We start from the raw sequence: 16,388 nt of genomic DNA on the forward strand, positions 1-16,388 counted from the left end.
TTTCTGTTTTGATCACTCATGTTTTTTATTTTCTTCGCTACATTCTAAAGAAAAAAAAGTAGATTTTATCTCTTATATCAGATTCCAAGATTTTTCTGGTTCATTATGATATCACTGGAACTGTTTTATGTATTTATTGCATGTTTATTTAACTGTTTATTTTACACTACATTTTACAGGCTCCTTTAGAGTCAAGCTTTTGTAGTTTAGTGTTTTAAATGAGCTGCTTAATCTTATCAATTAAAAGCCGTTAAGCCAATCAATTTCAAAATTCATTTTAAAAATAACAACTCCCACGCAGGCTGAAAACTTCTGTGGCACTATAATCCCAAAGCTAATTTGTACGGCTGAAACTAAATAAAGGGCTCAGAGTTAACTTCAGATATACTTTGTGCATTTAGAATTCAAATTATCCTCAATGAATTAAATGTACTGAGTACCTAAAATTTTCACAACAGTGAAAGCTACTTAGCAAACATAATGCACTGAGAAGACTACGCACAAAGCTTTATAGGCATCAATTATCTATAGACCTGAAAAAAAACACATGGACTTTTAAAGAAATGTATACTGCCCTAAAGTCCCTTGTAGTTTATATCATAGTGGTCGTTCTACAGGGACTGGAGTGGAATAGCCCTTCAAGGGAAGTGGAGTCAGCCCCCACCTGTGACTGCTGTAATTAGCTCCATCAGATATAATGTGTCTGAGACCAGGAATTGGCTGATGGGATCTGGTTTATCTATTTTGATTTTGGTTAATTTTGGTTTTGACAAATAAGCCCATCCTTCAGAGATGGCACAGGTGAGGACTTACCCCATAAATTTGCCTTATCCCCTCTCTCTAAATGCCACATGGTAGCTGCCACCACTCTCTGGCTGCCCAGCTCTGAAGACAGGGTGAAGAATGTGGTGGCTGCTGGCCAGGTGCCCTATTCTGAAGGCAGTGGACCACCACCAGCAGCACAGTCAGAAGCCTGGTGGAGAGACACAGAGTCTGGCAGAATTCCCTGGCCTATAGCCCTGCTTGTTGGGGCATGTCACCCAGATAGGGTTACCACCTTTTCAACATGCAAAAATGGGACATGTACAGAATCCCCACTCCCTTCCATGTCCCCAGACCCTCCTGCCCCTCTTCCCCCTGAAGTCCTGTCCCTGGGTCAAGCTGGAGAGCCAGGCAGTGGCAAAACTGTCTAGGGAGCCCAAGTCACTGGGGAGACCCCAACCATCCACCTCCCAAGACTAGGTGCCAGGATGCCCAAGAGTAGCCACTGGCCCCGCAGCGGGGGCCACACCATCCAGAGCAGGTGCAGTGTCCAGGAATCCTCACAGTAGCCTGAGCTCTTTGGCTGGCTCTTGTTATGGCCCAGCTGCAGCTTCTGGCTTGGTCTAGGAGCAGGGCCTTGGGAGGAAGAGGAGGATCAGTGGGCAAGGCCTCATGGTAAGGAGGCCTAAAGGCCACCTCAGCTCCCTCCATTGTGAAAAAAACTGTTAAAACCTCTGAGCCCCAGGCAGAGGCAGAACAGGGTGTCATTCCACTTGTGACCAGGACTCGAAATGTACAGTCCAATTAGGGATGCATGGTCACCCAACACCCAGGGAAGTGAAGGATCCGGGGCTCCCAGCAGAGGCCCAGACTGATCCAGTCCAGACCAGGCTCCCCAAGGGATCTACCAGCTCCTTGGCTGGATTCACTCACCCAGGCAGTTGTTAGTGATTGTGAGCAGTCAAAGAACACCAGGGAGCTGAGGAGCAGCTGCAGCCTGGGACCCAGGGCACCAGCAGCAGCAGGAGTGGGAGACTGGAGAGCACTCCAGCCACATGCACCATGGCATCAGCCACTTCAGTGTCCAGATCTGTCTTCCGGCATCTGACCTGGCCAGGATTGAACCCTCACGGGAGAGACGAGGAGGCAGAACTGCCATTAACCTGAGGAGAAGAAAGAGGTGGGACTTTATGGTGAGGGGGAAATAGGTCCCCCAATTTTCTGTCTAGTCCTCCTCAGCCCCCTGCCACCAGCAAGAGACTGGTACTGCCCCTGCCATCCTTTGAGAAAGGGATCACAATTCCGCTGCAGCTGGGCGCTTTATCTGACGTACTGACGTACTGAAGGTTACCGTCACCTTTTTAGTTCAGATGAAACCAAACACTCATTTTTCTGGATGCAAACCATTGTGAATGTAAAACCGTGAGAGCGAAAATTGAAGGTCAGTTTAGAAAATCCAGTTTCAATGTGAACAGAATAGTAGATGACATACAACGCTATCCTAGCTAGTGGGAATGATCCAATAGGCCTGGGGAAATAGTAAAATGGCTTTCTCATGACACAAGACCATCTGAAGCAATTTTGTGTGTGTTATATGTATTTCGTCAGACCCAGGATTTATTTTCTCTCTCAGCAAGATCAAGATTTGGAGTCAGTAAAAAGCCAAAATTCCGATTTTTCTTAATCCTACCTGTAGGGCACAAAAACAACATTTACAAAGTAAAGATCCAACCAACCTCTTGAGATATAGTTACTGCTGTCTTATGTTTGTGGACAATTGTTATGGTTAATCCACCTTTAAAATCTTTGAGCAACTCAGAGGCTCTCTTTGCTATCAATTAGGAAGCTGTTTTGCTTTTTGCTCTTTCCCCAAGGCACCCAGCAAAACTGAGTAGTATAAATTCCTGGAAGATAGGTCCATCAATGGCTAGTAGCCAGGTTTGTCAGGGATGGTGTCCTAACCCTCGGCTTGTCAGATGCTGGGAATGGGGGATGGCCTGTAAAAATTAAAGATCCTTTCTTAACATTTATTATGCTGTTATTCTTATTCATCATTAATAATTCATTAAATTGGCCAGAAAACTTAAATACAGTAAAAAAGTTTAAATGCTAACTGAAGCTTCTTTAAGAAAATGAATAAATTTCCAAACTTTAACAATGCTAAAGTGACCAAAACCTCTCAGTGAAACGATCTAATGGGGAAAAATTAAATTGTCAGGAAAGTTCTTCAACTGTTAACATTAGTATTTCAAATGTCTTTGTTAAGAAAAAAATGAAAGTATGTTAAAATGTAGGTAGATAAAAGCACAGAATTTTCCACGCTTCATTTGCATAATTGCATCCGGCCACTATTTCGAAATACCCTATTTCGAGATAAAATACGCCATGTAGATGCAGTTATTTTGAAAGAAACCCCTTCTTTCGAAATAACCATTCAACCTCATTTTTTAAGGAGTAAGGGTTATTTCAAAAGAAGGGGTTTCTTTCAAAAGAACTGCATCTACACGGCGTTTTTTATCTCAAAATAAGGTATTTCGAAATAGCAGCCAGATGCGATTATGCAAATGAAGCACGGAAAATTCATATCCGCTCTTCATTTGCAATTTTGCTCGTCTGAATCTGCATTCCTCTCTCGAAAGAGGAATGCAGTGTAGACATACCAGGAATGTCTGGGGTCTCTGTTCAATTCCCCCACTGCCTTGCTGAATGATTTTTCAGTAAGACATTTCACTGTTCATTGCCTTATTTTTTTGATTTGTAATATGTGGATAGTAAGAACATAAGAACTTAAAAGTGGCCATACTGGGTTAGGCCAAAGGTCTATCTACCACAGTTTTGTGTCTTCCAACAGTGACCAATACCAGGTACCCCAGAAGGAATGAACAGAACAGTCAATCCACCCTCTTTTGACCATTCCCAGCTTCTGACAGAGGCTAGGGACACTATCCCTGGCCATCCTGGCTAATAGTCGTTGAGGGACCTATCCTCCATGAATTTATCTAGCTCTTTTTTTAACCCTGTTAAAGTCCTGGTCTTCATGATATACTCTAGCAAGGAGTTCCACAGGTTGTCTATGTGCTATGTGAAGAAATACTTTCTTTTGTTTGTTTTAAACCTGATAACTATTAATTTCATCTAGTGACCCCGAGTTCTTGTGTTATGGGAACAAGTACATGATTTTTCTCTACACCAGTCATGATTTTATAGACCTCTACCATAACCCCCTTAATCTTTTCTTTTTTAAACTGAAAAGTGCCAGTCTTCTTAATCTCTCCTCATATGGCAACCATTCCACATCCTTAAGATTTTTTTTTTTTTGCCCTTACATTACATGCTTACATACATCCAAAGTTGAGTGTGGCTTGTAAATCCATTCATTTGTTATTCACAGATAGTACCTGGAATACTAATGTAAAGTAGTGGTAGTAATAGTTTTAGCGTAATGGAAATATTTATAGGATTGAACTCTGCCTCTCTTTTGGAATATAGTGATTTTCGTTGATGTTTATTCTTATATCCTCTTCCTTCTGCATTTGAAATCCTTTCCCCTCTTCACAAATGCTGGAATGATGATCTAGAAACTAGGGCTGGGCTTTTTAGAATAACTCATTTTTCAATTAACTCTGTTCCTATCAAAGTCAAAGTCTTATAAGTGACTAAAATGTCCGAATTTTTGAAAATTCCATCCCAAACTCTATGTTTATTCACAGAAGAAGAAATTACACTAAGTTAGTGCACCATTTAAGATCAGCTCTGAAGGCTAAATTGAGACTGATAGTTCTTTGGATTTGTGCTGGGCCTTCTGTATAGAGGTAACTCACTTAATCCAGGAAGATGGAAGAAATATTATTTTTTTTACAGGAATCCTCACTGATGTTCCTCAACTCTGATCTGGAGTGACCATCACTAGTCGTGAAAAATTGATTCACTCTTCTCGCTCCTTTAGCCCAGGAACTGTACTGAGACAGTCATAAAGAATGCCATTTAGTGCCAGCTATTGTGAAAAAATGTGCGTGAGAGCTAGGGGGGAGAACAACCCAAACCCCATATTTGCATCTAACAAATTGTTTATGGTTGTATAGTAGCAGGGATTTCTTATTGATCCCTACAGAAAAATCACATGATGCCCTGCAACATGATGTTTGATCACCTATAATTTGTTATGTCTGCATATTTACAGATGTGAATTTATCTAACCCACTTACATCAGTTACTTCCAGCTGCATTGAATAGAGAATATTTCAGCTAAAATGTTTGTCAGAAAATGCAAATTTGTGAGGAAGGCTTTTTACAAAGACCAAGAAAGGCTCAAAACTAGAGAAAGCAACAGCAAGCTATAGCTAATAGTTTGTGGTTAGGGCCCTCACCTGGAATACAGGTTCCAGTCTGTGGCAGTTCTTTGTGTGTGTGTCTCTGACTTTTCTGCAAGGCCTCACTGTCATCCACATGGAAAACTAGAACAGAAAAGATTCACTAACGGCGGGTGGCCTAGTTTAGAGCAGTCCTACAGTGGTTCTAAGCATTGACAGGGTCATGGCAGGCCCTCAGACTCCGGGAGCTATAATGGATCCTTACTGCCCATCCCATCCCTCTCCTTCTCCTGCATTGATCAGAGCTGCATTGATCAAGCCCATTGTGTGTGGAGCGGAGGGGCAGTGTTTTGAATATGCCTTTCTGATGGGACATTTCATCAGGAGTTCAATGAGTTCAATGGGGATGGTTTGATGAAATAACATGATGTTGGTAACTAATTGACCATTCATTATCAGTGGGAAATAGGTCAATGGAGGGATAATAGGAATTACTAGAGAACTTTCTGGGTGCCTGGCTGGTGAGTCTTGCCCACATGCTCAGGGTTTAGCTGATCGCCATATTTGGGGTCGGGAAGGAATTTTCCTCCAGGGTAGATTGGCAGAGGCCCTGGAGGTTTTTCGCCTTTCTCTGTAGCATGGGGTACAGATCACAGCTGGAGGATTCTCTGCATCTTGTGGTCTTAAAAGTATTTGAAGGCTTCAATATCTGAGATATAGGTGAGAGGATTATTCTAGGAGGGGTGGGTGAGATTCTGTTGCCTGTACTGTTCAGGGGGTCAGACTAGATGATCATAATGGTCCCTTCTGACCTTAAAGTCTATGAGTCTATGAGTTTTCAGCAAAAAGAGTCTTGTTTAATATGTTTTAATTTTTAACCCTAAAGCATTTAACTGATCCCTGTCCAATGAAATTGCTTTAAGTGTCAGTGTGGAGATGACATCGGTAGCTGTCTTTAAAGCTGGTCTTGAAAGTCTCAAAATGGGAGTAAAATCAGTACCTCCTCCAGTCTCCAGTGCACATTGATTTTCAGGACACTTTTATTAATCATAAATACAAATGTTTTATATTGATTACAAGGTTTCTCTGTGCCTGGCTCAGCCCGAGCAGCATTATCTGTCTCAGAGCTGTGTACCAGAAATGGCCCACGAGTGCTTTGGGAAAGCAAGTCTCACAGAAACTACTGGCTATATGATTGAGTTCTACCACTTAAAAGCTGAAACCCCAGATTTCATAAGAGGAGGAGGGTTATTACTTCAGTACATCAAAACATCAAAAGGAAAGAAAAAGAAAAAAGGAAATGCCAAGTCATAAAGGTAAAGGTTGGAAAAATTATAGTTTCTAGATGCATTTCCATTTACTTGTCCCCGCTCATACTTTTGCAGCATGGAGTGTAGGTCATTTTCTGGAATTATCTGGGTATGTCTCAATTAATTCCCTGTCACTGTGGGAATCTCAAGCACCACAGTCTATCCTGTCCTTTGCTTGTGGCACATACTAGTTTAGTCTCCTATGGGCTGTAATGCTTTGGTCTAATTTTGTTTGTTGGGTTTAGTGTGTGGCAGTGGCATAGTCAGAAGGGGACACTTGAGTGGGCCCCAGCTTCAGATGGGTGAATAATGATGGGAGGCAGGAGTAGGAGAGAGAAGAGACTGGAGGGCCTCCCACCAACTAGCTTTGGAGACGGTGGGATGGAAGGGAGTCCCTGGAGTGGTGTTCGGGTGTTTGCCCCACTGTGCCAGCCTAGTGCCACTGCTGCGGAGCATGGGGTTGGTCCGTGGTGGCTTGTCCCACTCTACCTGCCCAGTGTTGCTGCTGAGGAGCACAGAATTGGGGGTTTACAAGTCCCATGCACCAATGCCACCCTCTAGCAAGCATGCTGTACAAGGGGAGCAAGACACGTCCCCGACTTGACTCCATGGTTGGAACACCGGAAGGGAAGAGTGGGGAAGGCCCCATGCCCTGACCTCAGACTTTAGCAAGGGTGCCAGGTAGACAGAGCGGAGCAAGGGCAAAGCTGAGATGGGGGTGGGTGGGCCTGGATAATAAGTGGATGGGGCACAGCCCACTCAGGCTTACCTGTGACTACACTATGGATGTGGGTGCATGCTGGTGATATGCAGGAGGTGAGAAAAGATTACCAGAGGGTGCCTTCGGGCCTTAGACTCAGACTCTTGAAGCTTTGTATTTATGTTTGTCTGGACAGTCAGATGAATTGATAGGCAGTAGCCCCAAAAGAGGTTTAGAATAAGTACTACCTCTCTCTATCACAATATCTGTATTTCAGTACAAATGTCTGAATTCAGTTGGAAAAGGTGCAAAATGAGGTAGGAAAACCTGATTTCCTGCTTACCCAGAAGCATACTTAGAAGGAGCATCCCAAAGGAATGAATCCAGGTTGCAGATACAAAATGCCATGATGACATCATCTGCCCATTCATACATGTTCCTTGTCTCCTCTTTTGCAGAGCATAAGTAGAGATTCTATTACGAACACAGGAAGGGGGTCACGCTTAAAGACGGTCATTCTTCTCCTTCCCCAGGGCTCACAGATTTTAACTCACAGGCGCCCTACGCACATATGCAAAAGTCCCACTGAGGTTAATAGAATTTTTGTACACACAAAAGAGCAAATATGGAAGAAAGCCCCTGCACAAGGACATGAAAGAAATGTTTTTTGCCATAAGGGACTAAAATTCTTCCTGGATTTTATGCTGGCTGTGCAAAGGAAAGTAGAAGATTCTGACCGTCTGCCCACTGCTGCACACATCTCAGTAGAGCAAGCAAAATCTGAAACACATTCACTTTTTACATAGTAATGGTATGTACTGTAAATAAAACAGGACAATAAATGAAAATGCTGTGTGACAGAGCCTGAGCTGTTGTGAAATACCCACAGTTCCAGGACTGGATCATATCATGGTCCCTTCAGGCCTTAAAACCCCAAACTCTTTAACTGTATGACTGCAGTGTAGTGATGCTGATTTACACAAGCTGTGGATCTATCCCGTCATTTTATCCCACAGACTGGATGTTTTAATAATGAATGAATGTATAGTTAGGTCTTATTGCCCTTGCACTGTAGCAGAATCAAAATGACTGAAATACTTAGTTGTCAATGGGTTTGTTTAGTTTGGAAAAGAGAAGACTGAGAGAAGACACGGTAGCAGTATTCAAGTATCTAAAAGGGTGTTATAAGGAGGAGGGAGAAAAATTATTCTCCTTAGCCTCTGAGGATAAAACAAGAAGCAATGGGCTTAAACTGCAGCAAGGGACATGTAGGTTGGACATTAGGAAAAAGTTCCTAACTGTCAGGGTGGTTGAACTCTGGAATAAATTGCCCAGGGAGGTTGTGGAATGTCCATAACTAGAGACATTTAAGAGCAGGTTAGCCTCTGTCAGGGATGATTTAGACAGTGCTTGGTCCAGCCTTGAGGGAAGGGGACTGGACTCGATGACCTCTAGAGCTCCCTTCCAGTTCTAGAATTCTGTGATTCTATGAACAACCTGAAGAACAAATTGTAATCCCATCACTTGACATTTCTGATGGTGAGAAATACAGAGTAAAGTAAAAATCTTTCCTATTTCTTCTTTCTCAACAAACAAATCACTCCCATTCTTTTCTGTGACTCTTTTAGCATCATCCAGCAGGGTATTTAATTGGGAAATAGCGGAATGATTTTACCAGGAGCTGGGAAATCTAAATAGTTTAGTTTTGCATTGAGTTGTTAATGTAAATTCAACCAGTGAACAGTGCTTTCAGAAATGCTCACATAAGAAAACCCTCTCCCTTTACTCCTTGCTCAAAGCAAAAGGTAAAAAGCAAAAGCCTGGGGAATCCTCTGTGAGAACTAACTAAAAGAAAAATGGAAACGAGTCCATTGATTCGGAATCAAAGAAGCTTGGATGTATTTGACTCACAAACAACATTCATTGTATCTTTGGATCACATTCCATCCCAAGAAATATACAATCTATACTAATAACTATTTTAGACAAAGTATAGACACCTGGAAAATCCTACTGCTATCAACTCATATTTGTCAAGTAACTACACAGGTTGCACTTCCCAAAACCAGAATTCTCTAGTCCAGCAACATCTGTGGCCTGGCAGGTCCCCGGATGTTCCTGGATCAAAGAGCCCTGATAGCCTCCAATCCAGGAGAGGCCAGGCTGAAGCAGTGGGAGAGGGCACAGGGGCTGGAGCCAACATCAGCCCCTACCAGTCCCCAACTGCCTACGGCACTGGGACCAGGTCAGGGCAGCCCCTAGTAGCACAGGATCGAGCCAGCGATAGCCCATGGCAGCACTAGCTGAGGCCAGAGCCTTGGGCAGCCCACAGAAGTGAGGCCAGAGCCTCTAGGCTGCCATGGAGCAGGAGCCCAAGCCCTTGGCAGCCCAGAGCAACATGTGGCCAGCGCACCGGACAGCCCAAAGAAGCAAGGCCAGAGCCCGCAGGTGACCATTGGGCTAGGACCGGAGCCCAGGACTTCGGCAGCCCCTGGCAACCCTATAGGGCCAGAGCCAGGCCCAGCAGCCCAGGCCAGTGTGGGGCAGGGCCTCTGACAGACAGCCTATGGCAGTGCGGGCTACTAGGGCACAGCAGGCAATCTGGCCAGGTCAGAGGCAGTAGGGCCAGCAATCCATCAGGAAGCCCAGCAGGAGCTGGAGGTAATCCTCCCACTTCTCCTCTCCCCCACCTGGAGCTGGCAGAGTCAGCAACTGGAGGCTGTGGCAGGGAACCTTCTCTAGTCCAGCAAATTCCCTGGTTCAGGGCCAGTCATGTCCCGAGTGTGTCGGGTAAGAGATGTCCAACCTGTATTATATATTAAATATTGATCAGACAATATTGTCTTTAGATTTGTGTTTTTTAAATCCTAACATTTGCTAAGTGGGTCCCACATTTTTCATTTATTTATATGCTGGGATGGTTTCAGTTTGCTTATAGATTTCAGCTTTTGCAGACTTCTATGGCTTAGAGATGGGTGAACTCAGTTTTCCCTATTTCTGAATACATTCACACATTATAGACTTAAACTTGAACATTATTGGGTTTGTGATGGGGTTAGGAGAGAGTGAAGAAGGAAGCAGAGAGTAAACAGAGAAAACCTGAAGCTCTTTGGGTTATGGTCTGGCATGTGGCTATATGCTTGTTTAACTCCTAGCACAATGGAGCCCTGTTCCATGACTGAGGCCTCCGTCTAGATGCTACCGCAATACAAATAAATCAACATAATCATCTTCCTCATGAGCAGAGGCAGTAAAATTTTCAAAACCACCTAAGTGACTTAAAAGGCTAAATCTCAGTCTCTTGATTGTTTAGGAGCATCAACCCCATTTGCTTGTGATGATCTTAAGTTCCTGAGTGACTTAGATACTTTTGATATTTTTATCTAAACAAAAAAAAAGATCAGAGAGTGAGCAGAGTGAAAAACAAATGCTGAGACCTGTGAATAACTGTGAGAGAGAGATAAGAAACAGAGGAGGGCAGAGAAAATACCAATTAAAAATAGTTAATAAATATATAGCCTGCCTTCACATAGCACAAAATTCCCATTAGCTAGAAATACTTTTGATTTAGTTGAATCATGACCCTGAAGGAGAAATTGACTTAAATTACAAGAAAAAATGTTTGTGGGCTAAGACTGATGTTGTGACCCCATACAAAGCAGTTTGTGAAGTCTGCCAAACTTCAATCCACAGAAGGTTCTCCAGTCCCTACAGTATGTCTCAGGGAAAAAACTCATACAATCCAGAATGCCTGTTTACAAGACTTCCCACTTCCCCTTGCTGTGTTGCCTCAGGATTTGTATTCCCTGATGATAACATATGATACACAACACATCTACTGCTGGGACCAACAGAGCAAGTTCAGGAATGTTACAGGGTGAAGTGGGAAAGTCATAGAAGCTGTCTGAAACAGTCGCAGAGAGTCATAGAAGACTTATTAAAATTTTCACTTTGAAATGTAATGCAATGATTTGGAAATGACAAAGTAGGAAATGGATGACTCAGGAGCCTGATGTTAAGCTATTCAACCTCTCACTTTTGGATCACCAGCAGGAAACATCTTTTCCATCCAATGTCTTGTTTTAGGACTGTGTGAAACAACACAATTTCATTTTGCAGAGAGCAAAGTGAACAGATTTCATTTTGAGTATGTGTATGAGTGTCCACAATTTGGACTTCCTTTGTGAACCCACCCTGAAAAAATACAGCTCAGTCAAAACCACTAAGATTCATTTCTTCCTTGTCAAAACTATTGTTAGCCAACATATACATTGTGGCTACGTCTAGACTGGCATGATTTTCCAGAAATGCTTTTAATGGGAAAGTTTTTCCGTTAGAAGCATTTGCGGAAAAGCGTCCATGCCAATCTAGATGCGGTTTTGTGCAAGAAAGCTTCGATCGCCATTTTCGCGATCGGGGCTTTTTTGTGCAAAACAATACCGCGTTGTCTACACTGGCCCTCTTGCACAAAATCATTTGCACAAGAGGGCTTTTGCCCGAACGGGAGCAGCATAGTATTTCCGCAAGAACACTGACAATCTTACATAAGATCGTCAGTGTTCTTGCGGAAATTCAAGCGGCCGTGTAGACAGCTGGCAAGTTTTTCCGCAAAAGCAGGTGCTTTTGCAGAAAAACTTGCCAGTCTAGACGCAGACTGTATGTATTAGATGCTATATGACTATATATGTTACATTGTTATAGACATTATATAATATATGAATGTTAGCACAAATCTATGCTAAATAGTGTTAATTTCACTCTTTAGGAAATAGATATTCCACAATACCTTATTTGGCTATCATAATATCCTACAAGGCTAAATGCAGCACTTGGCACTAGCAAATATAAATCCTGTCAAAATCAAGACATATGTGAGTTTTACCCTGGTACAAGGTAGGGTCTTCATGGCCCAACTGTTTTGGAATGCTATGCTCAAAAACAAGAGATAAGGAATATATCCTGTTACCAGAAAAACAAGGTAAAAATAATTGATCAGTGAATCACAATCTTGGGTGAGTGTTTTAAACTTATAAACAGGCAGGGGAGTGTTTGGTGGGAGCACAACTTCTGAGTAAGGTGAATAGAACAGCACTGTGACAAACTGTTTCCCCAAGAGATTGGTTCATATTAACACTTTCTTTACTATACTATACCAATATTGATTTTTAATCAATAACTTGCCAAGTTACTTGGTCTCTTAAATACTCTTCATAATGAACCACAAGTCCTAAATGTCTACCTCAATTTGATACCATTCCACACTGGGAATTATTAGTTAAATTGGGGAAGATGGAGGTTAATATGAAAATTGGAAGGTAGGTAACGAACCGGGGAAAGGGGAGACTACAGTGAGTGATGCTGAAAAGTGAACTTCTAGCTGGAGGTAGGTTACTAGTAAAGTTCCTCAGGGATTGGTCTTGGGCCCAATTTATTTAACATTCTCATTAATGAACTTGGCAAAAAAAATGAAAGTGTAATAATTAAATATGCAGATGATTTAAAGCTGGAATATTTTGGCAGTCGTAGAAGATGTGTATTCCTTTAAAAACTAAAGTTCTCAGTAGAAACGGGAAGAAGTTTAATAGTACTAAATGTAAGTTCGTGCACTTTGGGACTTTTCTTCTATCAAATACCAATTTGAAGCAACAGAGGGGGAGAAAGACTTAGGTTATGATGGTCAATCACAGGATGACTATTAACAGTCAATGTAATGAAGCGATGAATAAGGCAAATGCAATCCTACGCTGCATCAGGTGAGATATTTCTAATAGAGACAGAAAGTTGTTATTACCATTATAGAAGGCACTGATAAGACCTCATCTCAAATATTACAGGGACACAACCAGATCCTTGGTTACATTTGGATTTGAAAGTGACTCTGGTGGCCAGAAGTGCCTTTTTCATCTGTGATCAGTATTAAAGCTGCATTGAGTTTCCTCAGATATGGGCCTTGCCACAGTTATCTATTACATTAACCTATAGGATGGACCATTATAATCTGTTCTGCTTAAATTGACCATTGACAAAGAAGTCTTGCCTTGTGCAGAATGTGATCACAGACACCACTGTCTGTGATCACATTCTGCACTAGGCAAGTCTTCTGTCTACAGAAGACTGTCCACAGGCACGAACTAGGCTGTTGCCTAGGACCGTTGAGGGGTTTGGAGGTGGGGGCGCCGATAGTGCGCCGATCGCGCATTTCGCCTAGGGCGCCAGTTGCTGGCAGCTCGTCTAGGGCCGCTCCTGATCACAGATCACAGATGAAAAAGGCACTTCTGGCCACCAGAGTCATTTTCAACTCCAAGAGAAAACAAGGAACTAGTCAACTTGATCAGCAGAATAAGCCACCAGGAATTTGTTATACCAGTGATCCAAAACAGGATCCTGTTTACACGTTTGATTCATGTGACTGATCTTTAAAGCCCTTAGTGAACTGGATCCCGTGTATCCAAGAAGCCAAATCTCCCTCCCCTCCTCCCCATTCAGTAATATGATAGCTAGGTTCTTGCTAACTGTTGGGATGTGTCTACATTGGCAAGATTTTGCACAAAAGCAGCCACTTTTGCGCAAAATCTTGCCACCTGTCTACACTGGCCGTGAGTACTTGCGCAAGAATGCTGACGTTCTAATATAGGAAATCAGTGCTTCTTGCACAAATACTCTGATACTCCCTTTCAGGATAAGCCCTCTTGCGCAACTAGTCTTGCGCAAGAGGCCAGTGTAGACAGGCAACATTAATTTCTTGGGCAAGAAAGCCCGATGGCTAAAATGGCCATTGGAGCTTTCTTGCGCAAGAGAGCGTCTACACTGGCACGGATGCTTTTGCACAAAAGCACATCTCTTGCGCAAAGGCACATGCCAGTGTAGATGCTCTCTTATGCAAATACTTTAATGCAAAAACTCTTGCGTTAAAAGTATTTGTTCAAAATCATGCCAGTGTAGACGTAGCCTTGTAGTTGAAACATCTGGGGACTGAGACCAGATCTTTTTCAGTGGCGGGCCTTCAACTCTTTCCAATTTTCTCTGGTAGAGCCTGAATGCATTAACCCTGAAGGATGGACTAGTTTATCTATTTACCTAGGCTTTGGCTGAAGGAAGGTGTATTTATGATAACCAGAGCCTTTTTTAGCTGCCAGTTGCTTCCTTATTCCATATTACATCGAGACCACAAAGACAATTGTGATAAGAGTATTTTAAAAATTAGCAAATAAATAAAATAAAACAACAAACTCCTCACAACTCTTCTGTTTGGGGGTATATACAACTTCCCATGATTGAGACATCTAAACCCATAACTTACTGGATAAGTGTCCCATTCACAAACAAACAAACAAACAACATATTACCATTATCTCAGGCCACAACTGCAATCTATTTTGGCTTCCTCAGCAAACAGGACAAGGTCAGCCTATTACTCCTCCAGTTTGATACTCCTTGAGGTAATGATACAGGTTAGATCATTGGCTGGCAGTTACCCTGGTCATGTGTGCTCTGGAAAGGAGTGGGCTTCATTTCTTGAAACTCTCAGCAAAATCACAAGATATATTTTAAAGTAATGAAAATAAAACAGAGAGGCTGAATGTGAGAGGCTGTCTTCTGGTAAAATTACATTACAAATAAAATAGTTTTCTGGGTTTTGTCAGTTGTGTTTAGTTCCAGCTGAGTCCTGATTCACAGGTACAAAGGTTAATCCCAGCTGTGTGAATAAATTAAACAAGATGGGCAGATGCCAATCCACTCTTCCGAATCAAAAGGAAGTTTCACTATTAACCCCTTGGGTGCCATAATCCTTCTGGGTCTATGACCTTGTCCACTATCTCTATAACTAGGGCTTTAATTTACACTGTGATTTCACTTCTTCCTCCTTTTTTACACAGCCAAAAACACTCCCACACACCCCGGTTGCTGTTGTTAATTTTCATTATGGTAGAGCCAGAGAACCTGATAAATGATCCATTATACTGGGCACTGTATAGACATGTAACAAACAAAACAGTCCCTGCCCCCCAGGAGTCACAGTCTTGTGTGACAAACAGCATACAAGCACTGAAAAAAACTGATGAACAATATGGAGGTGAGTTGTGAAGGTGAAGGAACAATGTAAAAAGCCAGAATCTCCCGTAAAAGCAGACGTCACAGTTAACAACATGCCTAAGTTAGTATTTATGTTTCTCCTGCATATGCTTTCACTTGCCTAGATGCCGAACTTCGCGCTTGATCTTTTCATTGTTGTGTTTGTAAGTCATGCCTTGCCTTGTTACATGGTTGCAAGATGCTGTGCCTACCTAACATACTAAGTAAATACTAATACATATGCAATAAACATTTCAAATATTAATTAAATCCATATATTGATTCAACACAATATTCATTAACTAATAAGAAAGATTGTTACTGAATCATAATATTTTGTGTTTGTATGTCATGTTCAGATTTTGTACCTGCATCTCAGGTAGTGGACGTGTGCATCTGCTAAGGTATTTCAAATCAGGACTTAATTAATAAAGCCATTGTGTATTAAACATCATCATCAAATTTTACGTAGAGTGACTGGGGCATGGAATAGCTAAATGGGTTCTCTAGGTTTACACAAAGAGGTGAAAATAGAATAGAATGAAATTAACGAGTGTTTAGGCTCCTAAATATTTTTAATCTCTGTCCCTTAACCATAATGCCTCCAAAGAGAAACAAGTCTAAGCTGGAAAGTCGGTGGATCTTGGGCTCCAAAGCCATTTAGTTTTTTGGAGAATTTTAATTTATACACAAACAAAAGGGGATTTCTAAGAGGTCCTCTGGTTGATGTGATGGGGTGAAATACATCATGATCTGGAAATAGGTTAATAGTTATGACATAGGTGCAGTAGAAGTGCCTAATTAATTGCTTTGCAACCATAGGGGTGACATTGTGTGATAATTGAATGAACACCTAAGGCCTATAAAAGTTCAGTCTCAACGAAGAATCCACAGGGAATAACAAGGAAGGCTAGTCCTGTAAAGGGTGGACGTGCCAGAGTCTCTTAGACTCTAGAAGCCCCAGGAAGACTTCAGCGGAGCCAGGAGTGCTTGATACCAGAGTTGGGGAGCAGAAGTGGAACCCCAAGAAAGGGACTGAGCACCAGATCCAGAAGAGTCGTTGATTCTTTGTAACTTTCCACCCTACCTGGGAGGAATTTGGACTATCTGCTTCTCAGCTGGAGGACTGACTGGTGCACCGAGACAGCCTGCAGGGAGTGCTGAAAATGAAAATCCCTGTACCATCGTACACTGACAAGGGGGCCCATTGCCAAAGAGTACGGTACATGAGTC

General features: G+C 42.3%; 1 long non-coding RNA gene across 2 annotated transcripts in view; it reads right to left on the reverse strand.

The window, feature by feature from the left end:
• The window catches only part of LOC142827094 (uncharacterized), a 44,573-nt gene extending 29,859 nt beyond the window's left edge, over positions 1-14,714 (reverse strand). For both annotated transcript variants that reach the window (XR_012901503.1, XR_012901504.1), the window contains exons 1-2: positions 14,429-14,714; positions 1,696-1,925 (exon numbers count right to left, since the gene is read on the reverse strand). This is a non-coding gene — a long non-coding RNA (uncharacterized LOC142827094). The remainder of the gene's footprint in view (positions 1-1,695; positions 1,926-14,428) is intronic.
• Between the last annotated feature and the right edge of the window lie 1,674 nt (positions 14,715-16,388).

Source organism: Pelodiscus sinensis, chromosome 2 (genome assembly GCF_049634645.1).
Source record: "Pelodiscus sinensis isolate JC-2024 chromosome 2, ASM4963464v1, whole genome shotgun sequence".
NCBI lineage: Eukaryota > Metazoa > Chordata > Testudines > Trionychidae > Pelodiscus > Pelodiscus sinensis.